Raw genomic sequence first — 17,090 nt, 5'->3', positions numbered from 1 at the left:
TATAAACTGATTGATCAACATGCTTTTATTTCTGTTCTACAGGAAGTCTAGCTTTATGAGATCAACTTATATGAGCTATAAACATCAAGACAAATGAAATAAACTGCAGGAGGATGAAGCCATCAGAGTGTAACTAGGAGTAAAGGACTACTGTGTGCAGTCAGCATTTTGACATGATGCTGCAGCACCTTTAGTTTCTCCACGCCTCAATTCACCCTTCCCATCTATTTACACTTTTTGCATCAGCATCACAAAATCATGCATCATGAATTTGTTGTAACTCTCTGAAAAACAAAAATACATTTTAAATTCAAACATACATATATATACATTACAATTTCATATTAAAGGAATCTGTACCAGCTAAATTCAAATACTAAGCAAGTTTTCTCAGACAGATATATAGGGTTCTATTCAGAGACTCTAATTATCACCTTGTCAAATGCAAATTATTATCTTGCAAGTTCATTTCCATAATATACTCCTATTACTGCTGTATGATTTCACATACTATTTCTCTCTCTATCCCATTTGTAACTATGAGCAGTCTCTAATCTTTAGAAGCTTTACCAGTGCTTGACAGATCCTGATGCTTTCCATTGCTTGCCCTTGTCACATAGATTGTAACAAACACTCCATTTTAGCAAGAGATGGGCCTGTAAAATATGAGGAAAAGCAAGCATAAATGGACAATCTTGTCCCATAAATCAAGCTTAGAAACTTCAAATATTTCTAAATAGGATCAAATAAAGTAGAATCAAAGAACAGAGAAGGGTGATTTAATGAAGTGGATCCTCCAGACAGTCAACGTTGTTGGGTAAATCATTCTGAAACTATGAAAGTCTGGACTGATTCAGAAGATTACTACGAGATAGATAGCCCAAACTGGATTATATCATCTGAGACAAGAAGAAAATACCTGGAATGTTCAAGCAAATATCTTGATTATAAGCCTGCTAGAAGGTAATATATCAGAATACCAGGGATGGGAAGGGAAAATTACTGAATCGTCAGAAGTGTGTAGCTTGACACAGCAAGAGACTTTACTTGTCTCTTCATCCAGACCTCAGAAAATGCAATCAAACAGATGTGCTGGATACTCCATTCTCAGTGTGGTTTCAAGAACACAAAGGGCAAACTTAATCTGTCTGTTTACATATGGAACATTGAGTACCCTTTCACAGCAGAGGAAACACATGCACTATTGACACAAGCTGTTCATTGTTGGGAGTAGGCACTGACAACAGAGAATACTGAATTCTAACAAATGTAGTTGCTGGCAATGCTTCTCAAATTTACACCAATCTCCCATTTGAAAGAAGATGTTCAATTGTTTTTCCACTTTCAAGGGCAGTGGGCTGCATACAATAAAGCACATTGGGTGCAGCAGCATTTAATAATTAGTGAATTCAAAAAAAAAAATAATGTTACACTTCTTACAGAAATGAATAGACCACGAGTTCTTCTTTTATAATGGTGGCAGTATTAGTCGAACACTTGATTGTGGGTCAGAAGGAACCCAGGCAAACCACGTTTTTATGTTTTATTTGCATATCCCTGTGCGTCATAAGGAACAGAAACCCCCACCTACCTTGTGTTCCCCCAACCGTCCTATGTCTGACTGCTGGAGACGAATCCTGTGGTCACTTGTTGCAGCCTCTTGTCTGCAATCTTCCACTCCAGTCTGCTGGTCAGGAGCAGTTGGAACTCCGACTAAATTTAAGCAAACAAGACCCAGCGACCTGTCACCTAGATCCTGATGCACCACTGTACTTGTCCAAAATCCAAAGTAGGGCAGATGTATCTCCTTTAAGCTTATCCCTCTCACAGCTCCTTGACTGTGAGTTTACTACAGAACATTATAGGTGAAGTTTCCATAGCTCACTGCTCCCCTGGGGACAAGGATTAAGGTGGCATAATTTCATGAATCGAGAGAGCATGGTCGGGGTGGATTGCTGGGGCGGAGGGGTGGGGGGGGGTTGGGGGTGGATTCACTCGCTTGCCTGCTGCCAAAGGAGCCACAAAACCCCCCGAAGAAAATGGTGTAAATGGAATAACATAATTTTTTCAATGTTTCCGCAGCTCCTCTGTCAAATTAATACCAGACAATCAGGAATGGTTCCATGGAATCCACCCTAGTGTGTCCAATGAACCATCCTGCCCAAACCCATTGTATTAATAGAAGTGTTGAAGAGCATCATTTTGTCCATTTTGGCACTTGGACACAAAACATAGGTTGGCATTTCAGTAGTGCAACACTGTTGGAAAGTTGTATTGTCAGAGGGGTTACCTTTTGGATGAGCCTTTAAATAGAAGCCACATAGATTCTTCAAAAGCAGTAAAAAGTCTTGTGACACTATCAAAAGAGCAAACATAAGTTCACTTGCCTGGTACATTGCTTTCTCCACCAATTGACAAGAGTTTGTCATTCATCTCATTTCCTGTTGTAGGACTTTGCTGTGTACAAATTGGTTGTCACGTTTGTCAATCTGACCATAGCGATTGCACTATAAAAGCAATTCCTTGCTGTGGGATACTTAGACAACATGAGGTTCTGTGAAAATGCAATACCTTTCTGTCTGGTGTATTTGACGCATTATATTTGGCCCTGTGATTATATTTCTGTGAAGCAGATACCTTGATAATAATAATCTTTATTGTCACAAGTAGGCTTACATTAACACTGCCATGAAGTTACCGTGAAAAGCCCCGCGTCGCCACATTCCGGTCCCTATTCGGGTATATGGAGGGAGAATTTAAAATGTCCAAATTACCTAACAGCACGTCTTTCGGGACTTGTGGGAGGAAACTGGAGCACCCGGAGGAAACCCACGCAGACACGGGGGGATCCTGCAGACTACACACAGACAGTGACAGAATCGAACGTGGGACCGTGGCGCTTTGAAGCAACAATGCTAACCACTGTGCTACCGTGCCGCCCTGAAGAACAAGGCTGCCAGCGTATTCTTCATAAAAGCTTTTATTCATTATCAGGATGTTACAGAGTTCTGAAGCAGTATGCTCTCAGCCTGTAAATGTAAAATAAGATATTGACCTTTTGGTATAAAGGTCTGCCATCAAACACAACTGTGGTGTTCAATATTTCAATTATTTGATCATGTGAATTTAGTAACTGATCTATGCTCACTATGATTGATTAGTTAAGCCTGGATGTGGACTCAGCAAAGTGAACAGACACCACAGAAGCTCCAAGCTGAGATAAACATGGTGTAGATATTTTGTGATTGTGGAGGTATTTCAAAACCTTTGTAAATAAATAAACCCATTGTAAACTGAGAAACTAACACAATCTTTGCATTACTCTGAGGCAATTCAAACAGCTAAAATATACAACGAATCAGCAACTAAAGATAGCCCAAGGTCTGCCTTGAATGACATGATTCCATTCAAAGTGCATGTTGCCACCTGGAACAATTGGCTTTGACAGTTTTGTGAAGCTAATCGAATGCATTGTTGATTGCACCCAGCCTGTTAGGAGGGCTTTCCTGCTGTTACCAGATGTAAGGTGGTAGTTCAGCTTGCAAGGTTGTCAGCTCATTCTAATAAGCCAGTTATTGTGATATTAGAAGTAACTCAGAAGTAAACTCCGTGACTGAAGGCTGCTGACAGTCCATCCCGAAAAAAAAATATTGCCATTATTTATATTGTAAACGTAAATGTTTTGGCGCGATGTTACCTGGGATGCTGCAGCCCTTAAATTCTATCATGCCAAATCTGTCATTACTCTGTCTTGGAACAGATAAGATGAATATTTTCTCCGCACCTTATCTAATATTGCTGCTCTAAATTGCAGACGAAACTTACAGTATATTATCATTTTCTGATGAGCTGTGTTTGGCTGCTTCTGTGAAAAGGTTCAGATATTATTTCTCTTGGGTGAAGGATTCCCAGTAACTTGAGACAAGCTGCAAAGGTCACATTATTTTTATTTCTCAGTTCTTATATGTGAAATCCTTTTGAATACAAAAACACAGGAGTTCCACCTTCAGAGCAATTTTGCTTCCACTGCCCACATTATCTTCCACAGTAGATTTCACACTTGAGTAATGTGGTAATTTAACCGTGTAGCTATTGCTGTCATCCAAACCAAGATCAATTTCTGTGTTGAGAAACTTAAGCGATCACCAAGTATCAGTGAATTTAACCCATGTTACCTTGTCTTTAGTACTCGAGGTTTTGCTGGTCATGGTTCAGTGGCAGGTCACTCTTGCCTGTGAGTTAGAACAGTGTTTTCCAAAAAAAATTTCTGGGGACCCATTTTTACCAAACGGCCAACCTTCGCGACCCACGCTGGCCGACCTTCGCGACCCACGCCGGCTGACCTTCGGGACCAAACCCGGCCGACCTTCACGACCCACGCTGGCCGACCTTCGCGACCCACGCCGGCTGACCTTCGGGACCAAACCCGGCCGACCTTCACGACCCACGCCGGCCGACCTTCACAACCCACGCTGGCCGACCTTCACAACCCAAGCTGGCTGACCTTCGCGGCCCACGCCTTTTGTCTTACCTTGTCTGTTGCTGACAAAAATAGAGGAAATGGTTTTGGCCCCAATGGTCCCTTTGTCCCTTTGGTCTCTTTGGCCCTCCGAACTTGTAAAAAACAAGGCTGCGACCATAGAAAAAAATGCGGCCACACTGCGCATGCATGCCCGATGATCGGGCACGATTGCGCAGTGTGGCCAAATTATTTTGATATGGTCACGGCCTTTTTGAAGGCCGCTTGCAGCCGGCATAGTTAAAAGCCGGCTGCTGCGGCTGTTGCACGTGGATTTGCACGATTGGGAGCGCCACAATGGACGGCTCCGCGACCCTCCCAACACCCGCCCGTGACCTACCTGCTCCCGAGTTTGACAATGCCTGAGTTACAAGGTGGTGGCTTCAGGCCCCACTTTCGTATTTTAAGAGGCATAACCTACTGTGACATTCTTGTGCTGTACTGCGGAAATACTACTCTGTGGAAATTAAGGCATTAAACTGGAGTCTGACCTGTCCTCTCAGGTGTTCTGAAATTCTGTAATATACTTCAAATGTACTTCATTGGCTGTGAATCATAGAATCACAGAATTTACAGTGCAGAAGGAGGCCATTCGGCCCATCGATTCTGCACCAGCTCTTACAAAGAGCACCCTAGTCAAGCCATGTATCTAGCCTATCCCCGTAACCCAGTTACCCCCGCTTAACTCTTTTTGGGCACTAAGGGCAATTTAGCATGGCCAACCCACTTAACCTGCACATCTTTGGACTGTGGGAGGAAATCGGAGCACCCGGATGAAACCCACGCAGACACGGGGAGAACGTGCAGACTCTGCACAATCAGTGACCCAGCCGGGAAATGAACCTGAGACCTTGGAGCGGTGAAGCAACTGTGCTAACCACTATGCCATGCTGCCCTCCACTATGTTACCGTGTTGCCCTAAATTTCAGGTTGTGAAATTAAATTCATAAATGTGGGTTCTCTATTTCGTCATGTTTTGTATAATGTTTCTTGCAAAATCCAGATAAAGGAAAAAAAGGCAGAAAAGGAGCATTAATCTACGCAACATGTTTCCGTTTGATATTTCAAACCTACTAGGTTCCGACAACAAAACCTTTATATTGGGCTGATCTCTATCCACTAGGGCGATTCTTTGTTCTGGTCTATTAGTTTGGGCATTGTCCTCATGATGCACATAGCTCGTGCGCCAAAGTTGAGATTTGTCACATGCTTTCTTTCTCTTTTTGCTATTTCTACCACTAAAATGGGAATCCCACCAGTTGGAGTAAGCTGGCCAGGTTTTGATGAAGCTGGCAATGTTCGGGGCACCTTTTAAAGATGACTTGAGAGAGAATTTGATTTAAGTGTTGCTCACCGTCAGCCTCACTCTTTACTCCCATGTCCACCTGCATCCAGTGACTGGATGGAGCCCAGATGGCTGGGGGTATAGCACGGCACAGTGGATGACGACAACATCTTCAATGTCTTGTCCTGCACTTCATGCTCCACAATACATTGCTGATTCTGCCTTCTAACCCGTTGAACCTATTAATAGCTTCCTCCCTGCTGTTCCCCAGGAACAGGTCACATGCTCTGGTAGACAAGCCCTGTCTCACCAATGGCTTAGGCTCATTGGTTACTTTCACCTGGGTTAGCCCACCTGTCAAGGTGGTTTTCTGGAATGTGGTCGCTGTGGCATGCAAGCATCTACTTATTAATAATAATAACAGCTCATTGTCACAAGTAGGCTTCAATGAAGTTACTGCGAAAAGCCCCTAGTCGCCACATTCCGGCGCCTGTTCGGAGAGGCCGGTACGGAAATTGAACCCGTGCTGCTGACATTGTTCTGTATTGCAAGCCAGCTATTTAGCCCACTGTGCTAAACCAGCCCCTTGAGTGCTGAGTACAGGTGAGTGCTGAGTGCCAGGTGGGGTCCAAAAGCAGGTGATCTGCTCTGAGAAGAGCATGAGGTGATCCCCTGACAGAGGTACGTGCCCCATTCGTGACACCCCATACATCCCTAAATATTGACACCCTGTGTACTAAGAATCATGGGCGGGATTCTCTGTCGGCGGGATCCTCCACTTCGCCGGCAGTACACTCACATCCACTGATTTCCCAATGGTGTGGGGGTGACCACAATGGAAAAACCCATTGACCGGCTTCTAGGCCGAGGGGTCCCGCTGCTGGCGGGAGCGTGCCACACATGAAATTGGGTGCGGCGGGATGGAGAATCTCACCCCATGTATTCTATTGGAAATAGGAGAACAGAAAGCCCAGGAGCACAGTGGGGGCAAAAGGAGTGGCAGAAAGAGAGAGATAACACTGCTAGAACAGCAGGAGGTCTATAAACAGAACAGCAAGAAAAGGAGTGGTAAAGCGATCAAAAGCATTGCTGGAACAGTGAGGTGCCGGAGAGCATAGTGGGAATAAAACGGGCGTTAAAGAAAGGGAGCACTAGTTGCAAGAACAGGAGATCCAAGAGCACTGTGGAAATAAAAGGAGGGGTTTACAGAGCGAGACCAAACGATTCCAAAACTTCGGGTCAACAGCAGAGCAGGAGTGCTCAACACTGGATACCATTTAAACTGCAAATTTACCTTTTTACCTTGGAGCCCAATTAGGACCTGCCGGGGAATATCTCCAGTTTGGATCCAGAGTTCTGCAAAGTCAGTAGACCCAGTGTGAAGCTTAGCTACATTGGAGATATGTTCTCTTTCTCGTCATGCAATGGCAACACACCCTCAAGATCTCTCCCCTCACCCCCGACAATGCCCACCCACTCCCCTCACACCAACAATGCCCACCCACTCCCCGCACACCGACAATGCCCACCCACTCCCCTCACACTGACAATGCCCACCCACTCCCCTCACACCGACAATGCCCACCCATCCCCTCACACCAACAATGCCCACCCACTCCCCTCACACCCACAATGCTCACCCACTCCCCTCACACCACCAATGCCCACCCACTCCCCTCACACCGACAATGCTCACCCACTCCCCTCACACCAACAATGCCCAACCACTCCCCTCACACCGACAATGCCCACCCAATCCCCTCACACCAACAATGCCCACCCACTCCCCTCACACCGACAATGCCCACCCGCTCCCCTAACACCGACAATGCTCACCCACTCCCCTCACACCAACAATGCCCAACCACTCCCCTCACACCGACAATGCCCACCCACTCCCCTCACACTGAAAATGCCCACCCACTCCCCTCACACCAACAATGCCCACCCACTCCCCTCACACCGACAATGCCCACCCACTCCCCTCACACCGACAATGCCCACCCACTCCCCTCACACCAACAATGCCCACCCACTCCGCTCACACCGATAATGCTCACCCACTCCCCTCACACCGATAATGCTCACCCACTCCCCTCACACCGATAATGCCCACCCACTCACCTCACACCGACAATGCCCACCCATCCCCTCACACCGACAATGTTCAACCACTCCCCTCACACCGACAATGCTCAACCACTCTGTTCAACCCAGATCATGCTGATACTCTCCCTTCACCAATGACAATGTTCAACCACTCACTTCACCTCCCAACAATGCCCTCCCATGCCCTCACCTATTCCCCTCACCCCCAACAATGCTCACCCACTCCACTCGCCCTTGACAATGCTCATGCACTCCCCTCACCCGTGACAATTCTCATCCACTCCCCTCGCCCCTGACAATGGTCACCCAGTTCCCCCGCCTCCTGACAATGTTCACCCAGTGATGGACCATCAATTCACATGAGTCGAGTTGTAGAAGAGAACAGTGGTTTTAATAAACTAAGATGTATGCCAGCCTGCTACTGCGCCGCACTGAGAGCTGGCCAAAGGTCTGCCAATTATATACCTCCCCCGAGGGGTGGGGCCACAGGCGGAGCCAACAGAAGCATCAGCACAACAACTGTAAGTAACAGTGAATAAGAACAACAGTGAACATATATACAGTGGTGGATAATAGTAGGACGAATAACGAATGACGATAAATATATATATAGTAGCAATACGTGGTTCACCACATTCACCCCCAGTTAAAGAAAAGTCCAGCGGGGGTGAAGTGGACTCACAGGTTGAGTCTGACAGGAGCCTTGATCTTCCGCCATGATCGCCTCAGCCCCGGCTGCGGTGTGGGCATGGGTATCGGGACCTTCGACTTCGCGAGCGTGTCGTCTGCAGCTTCATCGCAAAGTGTCGATGGAGAGGGAGACGGTGTAGGGGCGGGGGCAGTGGTAATGGCCCAGGGAGGGCTGCCGGTGCCAAATCCCACCACATTCGAGTGATGGTGATAGGCAGTGTCAGGATGGGTGCTTTGGTGATGGTTGCTACGGAACCTGCGGGTGCCAAATCCCAGAGGAAGACTGTGTCCTGCCGTCCGTCGTGATGTGCCACGTATGCATACTGTGTGGATGCATGGAGGAGCTGAACCTTCTTGACCAGGGGGTCGGACGTATGGCTCCTCACATGCATCCTGAGGAGGACAGGCCCTGGTGTTGTCAGCCAGGACGGAAGCGATACCCCAGAGATGGACTTCCTGGGGAAGACAACCAAACATTCGTGAGCGGTCTCGTTCGTGGCAGTGCAGAGAAGCGACTGGATGGAGTGGAGCGCATCGGGAAGGACCCCCTGCCAGCGGGAGACTGGGATACTTCTAGACTGTAGGCCAGGAAGGACAGCCTGCCAGAACGTCGCATTCTCCCTCTCCACCTGCCTGTTTCCCCGGGGGTTTGTAGCTTGTAGTCCTGCTTGAGGCGATGCCCTCACTAAGCAGGAACTGACGCAGCTCATTGCTCATAAAAGAGGATCACTATGGATGTAGGTGGGGAAACCGAAAAAGGTGAAAATGCTGTGTAGGGCCTTGATGGCAGTGGCCGAGGTCATGTCGGGGCATGGGATAGCAAAGGGAAAACGGGAGTACTCGTCAACAATGTTGAGGAAGTACACATTATGTTCAGTGGAGGGGAGGGGCCCTTTGAAATCGACGCTGAGGCGTTCAAAGGGGCGGGATGCCTTCACCAGGTGAGCCCTGTCTGGCCGATAGAAGTGCGGCTTGCAATCCGCGCAGACTTGGCAGTCCCTGGTAATGGTCCTTACCTCCTCGGTGGAGTAGGGCAGGTTGTGGACCTTGATGAAATGGAGAAGCCGGTGACCCCCGGATGACAGAGGTCATTGTGGATGGCCCGAAGTTGCTCTTCTTGCGCGCTGGCACATGTACCGCGGGACAGGGCATCTGGGGGCTCATTGAGCTCCCAGGACGGTACAAGATATCGTTGGTATTGGTGGAGAGTTCGATCCTCCAGCTCAAGATCTTGTCGTTCTTGATCTTGCCCCGCTGTGTGTTATTGAACATGAAGGCAATGGATCGTTGGTCAGTGAGGAGAGTGAAACTCCTGCCGGTCAGGTAATGCCTCCATTATCGCACAGCTTCCACAATCACTTGAGCTTCCTTCTCGACAGAGGAGTGTTGAATCTCGGAGACGGAGTGTACGGGAAAAGAAAGCCACGGGCCTTCCTGCCTAGTTGAGGGTAGTGGCCAGGGTAAAGCCCGACGCATCGCTCTCCAGCTGGAATGGAATGGACTCGTCCACAGCATGCATCGTGGCCTTGGCAATGTCTGTCTTGATGCGGTCAAAGGCCAGACGTGCCTCAGCTGTCAGGGGAAAAATGGTGGATTTGATAAGTGGGCGGGCCAGGTCCGCATAATTGGGGATACACTGGGCATAGTAGGAAAAGAACCCCAGGCATCTCTTCAGGGCCCTGGGGCAGTGGGGGAGGGGAAGTTACCGGAGGGTGCGCATGCGATTCGGGTCGGGTCCTAGGACTCCGTTTTCCATGACATAGCCAAGGATGGCAAGTCAGGTTGTGTGGAAAACGCATTTCGCCTTGTTTTCGGTCAAATTAAGGAGTTGGGCGGTGTGGAGGAATTTCTTCAGGTTAATGTTGTGGTCCTGCTGATCAACCTGATCAACCGTCTGGGGCAGCAGGGTAGCATGGTGGTTAGCATAAATGCTTCACAGCTCCAGGGTCCCAGGTTCGATTCCCGGCTGGGTCACTGTCTGTGTGGAGTCTGCACGTCCTCCCCCTGTGTGCGTGGGTTTCCTCCGGGTGCTCCGGTTTCCTCCCACAGTCCAAAGATGTGCGGGTTAGGTGGATTGGCCATGCTAAATTGCCCGTAGTGTCCTAATAAAAGTAAGGTTAAGGGGGGGTTGTTGGGTTACGGGTATAGGGAGATACGTGGGTTTGAGTAGGGTGATCATGGCTCGGCACAACATTGAGGGCCGAAGGGCCTGTTCTGTGCTGTACTGTTCTATGTTCTATGTTCTATGTTCTATGGCCGCAGATGGTGACATTATCCAAATACAGGAACGTGGCCCGCAGCCCGTACTGGTCAACCATTCGGTCCATCATTCATTACGAGACGAGACCCCATTGGTGACGCCGAAGGGAACCCTGAGGAAGTGGTAGAGGCGGCCATCTGCTTCGAAGGCAGTGTAGTGGCGGTCCTCCGGGCGGAGAGGGAGCTGGTGGTACGCGGACTTCAAGTCAACCGTGGAGAAGACTCGGTAGGGCGCAATCTGATTGATCATGTCAGATATGTGTGGAAGAGGGTACGCATCACGTTGCATGTACCGGTTGATCGTCTGACTGTAGTCGACGACCATCTGGTTCTTCTCCCCGGTCCTGACGACCACCACTTAGGCTCTCCAGGGGCTTTCACCTTCCCTTCTGCAAGAGTCACTGAACCTCCGAGCTGATAAAGGCCTTGTCCTGAGCACTGTATCGTCTGCTCTTGGTGACGATGGGCTTACAGTCGGGAGTGAGGTTCGCGAAGAGCGAGGGAGGGGCGACCTTAAGGGTGGCGAGGCAACAGACAGTGAGAGGGGGGCAGGGGTCCACCGAACTACAAGGTCAGGCTTTGGAGGTTACACTGTAAATCCAGTCCTAATAAGAGGGGAGCGCAGAGATGGGGGAGGACGTAAAGTTTAAAGTTGTCATACTCAATGCCCTGTATCACTAGGTTTGCGACACAGTACCCCCGGATTTGCACGGAATGTGATACGGAAGCAAGGGAGATTGTTTGGGACACGGGGAAAATCCAGAGTGAACAGCACCTTACCGTATCCGGATGGATGAAGCTATCCGTGCTCCCGGAGTCGAAGACGCAGGGCATCTCATGCCCATTGACCCGGACGGCTACCATAGAGTTCTTGAGGTGATGGGGCCGGGACTGGTCGAGTGTAACAGAGCCGAGCTGTGGATGACTGGTACGGTCGGCAGTAGCGGGGTGGTCCCAAAATGGCGGCCTCCAGGAGTCGCATATGACGGGCGGCGTCGAAGATGGCGGCCAAGATGGCAGCCCCCATGGGTCGCACGTGGCGGGTTGCGTTAAAGATGGCAGACAAAATGGCAGCCCCCAAGGACTGCACGAGGTGGGTGATGCATCAGAAGGGGGTGGTACCGGCAGGCACAATGCCACACTGGGATCTGTGAGCTTCAGGTCGGGCCTGGCAGGCTTTCGATTTGGGAATTTTAGGTTGGGCCAGGCAGACTTTGGCAAAATGTCCCTTCTTACCGCACTCGTTGCAGGTCGCGTTCCGAGCTGGACAACGCTGCCTGGGGTGCTGGCCGCAGAAGTAGCAGAATAGGCCCCCGGAGTTGGCGGGCAGCCACGCGGCACAGGCATGGGACACGCCGGGTCGGGTGATGGCCGCGCCTCCGACGCCTACGAGGATGCCGCGTGGTCAGGCGTGAAGGCATCCAAACTCTGGAATGTTACCTCTAACCAGGTAGATAGCTGTGCCGTGTCCTTGACGTCGAGGGCACCCCTTTTGAGCAGTCGCCGCCGGATATAACTGGAGCGGAAATCGGCCAGATAGGTGTCCTGGATCAAGGGTTTTGTGTGTTGCACCGCCGTAACTGCCTGGCAGTTACTATTTCTGGTGAGTACCCTCAGGTCACACAGGAATTCTGCCAGCGATTCACCAGAGCACTGACGCCGCGTGGTAAGAGGACGTTGAGCGAAAACCTCATTCACCGGCCTCACAAACTGTCCTTTCAATAGTGCAACCGCCTCTTCATACGAGACCGTGTCTCTGATTAATAAGAAAATTTTGTGGCTCACCCGAGCATTGAGGAGATGCAGCTTGTGCGCCCCGGAGACGTCGTCGGTCGAGGAGTCGAGGTAGGCGTCGAAACAATGTAGCCAGTGCTCAAAGATTGCAGTGGCTTCAGCTGCCTGCGGGTCGCGTTCAAGTCGGTCAGGCTTAAGAGCGGCGTCCATTGTGATATCTTAGCTTATTAAATTGATGGACCATCAATTTATATGAGTCGAGTTGTAGAAGAGAACAGTGAGAGCTGGCCAAAGGTCTGCCTATTATATACCTCCCCTGAGGGGCGGAGCCACAGGCAGAGCCGACAGAAGCATCAACACAACAACAGTAAGTAACAGTGAATAAGAACAACAGTGAACATATATACAGTGGTGGATAACAGTCGGACGAATAACGAATAATGATAAATATATATATCCAGTAGCAATGGGTGGTTCACCACAAGCAGCGTGGGAGTGTGTGAGCAGTGTGGGGGGGGGGGGGGGGGGGGGGTGAGCAGTGTGGTGGGGTGAGCAGTGTTGTGGGGGTGAGCAGTGTGGGGGGGGTGAGCAGTGTGGGGCTGTGAGCAGTGTGGGGGGGTGAGCAGTGTGGGGGTGTGAGCAGTGTGGGGGTTGTGAGCAGTGTGGGGGGTGAGCAGTTTGGAGGGTGTGAGCAATGTGGTGGGGTGAGCAGTGTTGGGGGGTGAGCAGTGTTGGGGGGGTGAGCAGTGTTGCGGGGGGTGAGCAGTGAGGGGGGGGGGGTGAGCAGTGTGGTGGGGTGAGCAGTGTTGGGGGGGTGAGCAGTGTGGTGGGGTGAGCAGTGTTGGGGGGGTGAGCAGTGTTGGGGGGGTGAGCAGTGAGGGGGGGGGTGAGCAGTGTGGTGGGGTGAGCAGTGTTGTGGGGTGAGCAGTGTGGGGGGTGAGCAGTGTGGGGGTGTGAGCAGTGTTGGGGGTGTGAGCAGTGTGGGGGGAGATAGCAGTGTGGGGGGGTTGTGAGCAGTGTGGGGGGTGTGAGCAGTGTGGGGGGTGTGAGCAGTTTGGGGGGTGTGAGCAGTGTGGGGTTGTGAGCAGTGTGGGGGTGTGAGCAGTGTGGGGGTTGTGAGCAGTGTGGGGGGGGTGAGCAGTGTGGTGGGGTGAGCAGTGTTGGGGGGTGAGCAGTGTTGGGGGGGTGAGCAGTGTGTGGGGGGTGAGCAGTGTGGGGGGTGAGCAGTGTAGGTGTTGTGAGCAGTGTGGGGGGTGAGCAGTGTGGGGGGGTGAGCAGTGTGGGGGGTGTGAGCAGTGTAGGTGTTGTGAGCAGTGTGGTGGGGTGAGCAGTGTCGGGGGGTGAGCAGTGTTGGGAGGGTGTGTAAACAGTGTCCGGGGGTGGGGGGGTGGGCATTGCCAGGCGAGTAAGCAGAGTGGGGGGGTTGTGAGCAATGTGGGGGGGTTGTGAGCAGTGTGGGGGGGTTGTGAGCAGTGTGGGGGGGTGGGAAGTGTGGGGGGTGTGAGAAGTGTGGGGGGGTTGTGAGCAGTGTGGGGGGGGGGGGGTTGTGAGCAGTGTGGGGGGTGAGAAGTGTGGGGGGTGTGAGAAGTGTGGGGTGTGAGCAGTGTGGGGGTGATCAGTGTGGGGGGTGTGTGAGCAGTGTGGGGGGGGTTGTGAGCAGTGTGGGGGGTGAGAAGTGTGGGGGGGGCGAGAAGTGTGAGGGGTTGTGAGCAGTGTGGGGGGGGCTGTGAGCAGTGTGGGGGGGTGAGAAGTGTGGGGGGTGTGAGAAGTGTGGGGGTGTGAGCAGTGTGGGGGTGAGCAGTGTGGGGGTGAGCAGTGTGGGGGTGAGAGCAGAGTGGGGGTGAGCAGTGTGGGGGTGAGCAGTGTGGGAGTGAGCAGTGTGGGGTGAGAGCAATATGGGGGTGTGAGCAGTGTGGGGGGTGCGTGAGCAGTGTGGGGGGGTTGTGAGCAGTGTGGGGGGGGGGGTGTGAGCAGTGTGGGGGGGGTTGTGAGCAGTGTGGGGGGGTGAGCAGTGTGGGGGATGTGAGCAGTGTGGGGGTGTGAGCAGTGTGGGGGTGAGCAGTGTGGGGGTGAGCAGTGTGGGGGGGGGTGAGCAGTGTGGGGTGAGCAGTGTGGGGGTGAGCAGTGTGGGGGGTGTGAGCAGTGTGGGGGGGTGAGCAGTGTGGGGGTGAGCAGTGTGGGGGTGAGCAGTGTGGGGGTGTGAGCAGTGTGGGGGGTGTGAGCAGTGTGGGGGTGAGCAGTGGGGGGGGTGAGCAGTGTGGGGGTGAGCAGTGTGGGGGGGGTGAGCAGTGTGGGGGTGAGCAGTGTGGGGGTGAGCAGTGTGGGGGTGTGAGCAGTGTGGGGGGTGTGAGCAGTGTGGGGGTGAGCAGTGTGGGGTTGTGAGCAGTGTGGGGGGTGTGAGCAGTGTGGGGTGAGCAGTGTGGGGAGTGTGAGCTGTGTGGGGGGTGTGAGCTGTGTGGGAGTGTGAGCAGTGTGGGGGTGTAAGCAGTGTGGGGGTGAGCAGTGTGGGGTGAGCAGTGTGGGGGTGTGAGCAGTGTGGGGGGTGTGAGCAGTGTGGGGGTGTGAGCAGTGTGGGGGTGAGCAGTGTGGGGTTGTGAGCAGTGTGTGGGGTGTGAGCAGTGTGGGGGGTGTGAGCAGTGTGGGGGGTGTGAGCAGTGTGTGGGGTGTGTGAGCAGTGTGGGGGGTGTGAGCAGTGTGGGGGGTGTGAGCAGTGTGGGGGTGTGAGCAGTGTGGGGGGTGTGAGCAGTGTGGGGGTGAGCAGTGTGGGGTTGTGAGCAGTGTGTGGGAGTGTGAGCAGTGTGGGGGGGAGGTGGTTGTGAGCCGTGTGAGGGGGTGAGCAGTGTGGGGGGGTGAGCAGTGTTGGGAGGGGTGAGCTGTGCCTGGGGGGGTGTGAGCAGTGTGGGGGCGGGGGGTTGTGAGCAGTGTGGGGGGGCGGGGTTGTGAGCAGTGTGGGGGTGTGAGCAGTGTGGGGGGTTTGTGAGCTGTGTGGGGCGGATTGAGTAGTGTGGGGGTGTGCGCAGTGTGGGGGGGTTGTGAGCAGTGTGGGGCAGATTGAGTAGTGTGGGGGTGTGAGCAGTGTTGGGGGTTTGTGAGCAGTGTGGGGGGGTTGTGAGCAGTGTGGGGGGGGTGTGAGCAGTGTGGGGGGGGGTTGTGAGCAGTGTGGGGGGGGGTGAGCAGTGTGGGGGATGTGAGCAGTGTGGGGGTGTGAGCAGTGTGGGGGTGAGCAGTGTGGGGGTGAGCAGTGTGGGGGGGGTGAGCAGTGTGGGGGTGAGCAGTGTGGGGGTGAGCAGTGTGGGGGGTGTGAGCAGTGTGGGGGGGTGAGCAGTGTGGGGGTGAGCAGTGTGGGGGTGAGCAGTGTGGGGGTGTGAGCAGTGTGGGGGGTGTGAGCAGTGTGGGGGTGAGCAGTGTGGGGGGGTGAGCAGTGTGGGGGTGAGCAGTGTGGGGGGGGGGTGAGCAGTGTGGGGGTGAGCAGTGTGGGGGTGAGCAGTGTGGGGGTGTGAGCAGTGTGGGGGGTGTGAGCAGTGTGGGGGTGAGCAGTGTGGGGTTGTGAGCAGTGTGGGGGGTGTGAGCAGTGTGGGGGTGAGCAGTGTGGGGGGTGTGAGCTGTGTGGGGGGTGTGAGCAGCGTGGGAGTGTGAGCAGTGTGGGGGTGTAAGCAGTGTGGGGGTGAGCAGTGTGGGGGTGAGCAGTGTGGGGGTGTGAGCAGTGTGGGGGGTGTGAGCAGTGTGGGGGTGTGAGCAGTGTGGGGGTGAGCAGTGTGGGGGTGTGAGCAGTGTGTGGGGTGTGTGAGCAGTGTGGGGGGTGTGAGCAGTGTGGGGGGTGTGAGCAGTGTGGGGGTGTGAGCAGTGTGGGGGGTGTGAGCAGTGTGGGGGTGAGCAGTGTGGGGTTGTGAGCAGTGTGTGGGGTGTGAGCAGTGTGGGGGGTGTGAGCTGTGTGGGGGGTGTGAGCAGTGTGTGGGGTGTTAGCAGTGTGTGGGGTGTGTGAGCAGTGTGGGGGTGTGAGCAGTGTGTGGGGTGTGTGAGCAGTGTCAGGGATGTTAGCATTGTTGGGGGGTGTGAGCAGTGTGGGAGTGTGAGCAGTGTGGGGGGGAGGTGGTTGTGAGCCGTGTGAGGGGGTGAGCAGTGTGGGGGGGTGAGCAGTGTTGGGAGGGGTGAGCTGTGCCTGGGGGGTGTGAGCAGTGTGGGGGCGGGGGGTTGTGAGCAGTGTGGGGGGGCGGGGTTGTGAGCAGTGTGGGGGGTGTGAGCAGTGTGGGGGGTTTGTGAGCTGTGTGGGGCGGATTGAGTAGTGTGGGGGTGTGCGCAGTGTGGGGGGGTTGTGAGCAGTGTGGGGCAGATTGAGTAGTGTGGGGGTGTGAGCAGTGTTGGGGGTTTGTGAGCAGTGTGGGGGGGTTGTGAGCAGTGTGGAGGGGGGTTGTGAGCAGTGTGGGGTGTGAGCAGTGTGGGGGGATTGTGAGCAGTGTGGGACAGATTGAGTAGTGTGGGGGTGTGAGCAGTGTG

The sequence above is a fragment of the Scyliorhinus canicula genome, chromosome 14 (genome assembly GCF_902713615.1).
Source record: "Scyliorhinus canicula chromosome 14, sScyCan1.1, whole genome shotgun sequence".
Taxonomy (NCBI): domain Eukaryota; kingdom Metazoa; phylum Chordata; class Chondrichthyes; order Carcharhiniformes; family Scyliorhinidae; genus Scyliorhinus; species Scyliorhinus canicula.
The sequence above is the reverse complement of the archived record's forward strand: the minus strand, read 5'-3'. Positions refer to the sequence as shown.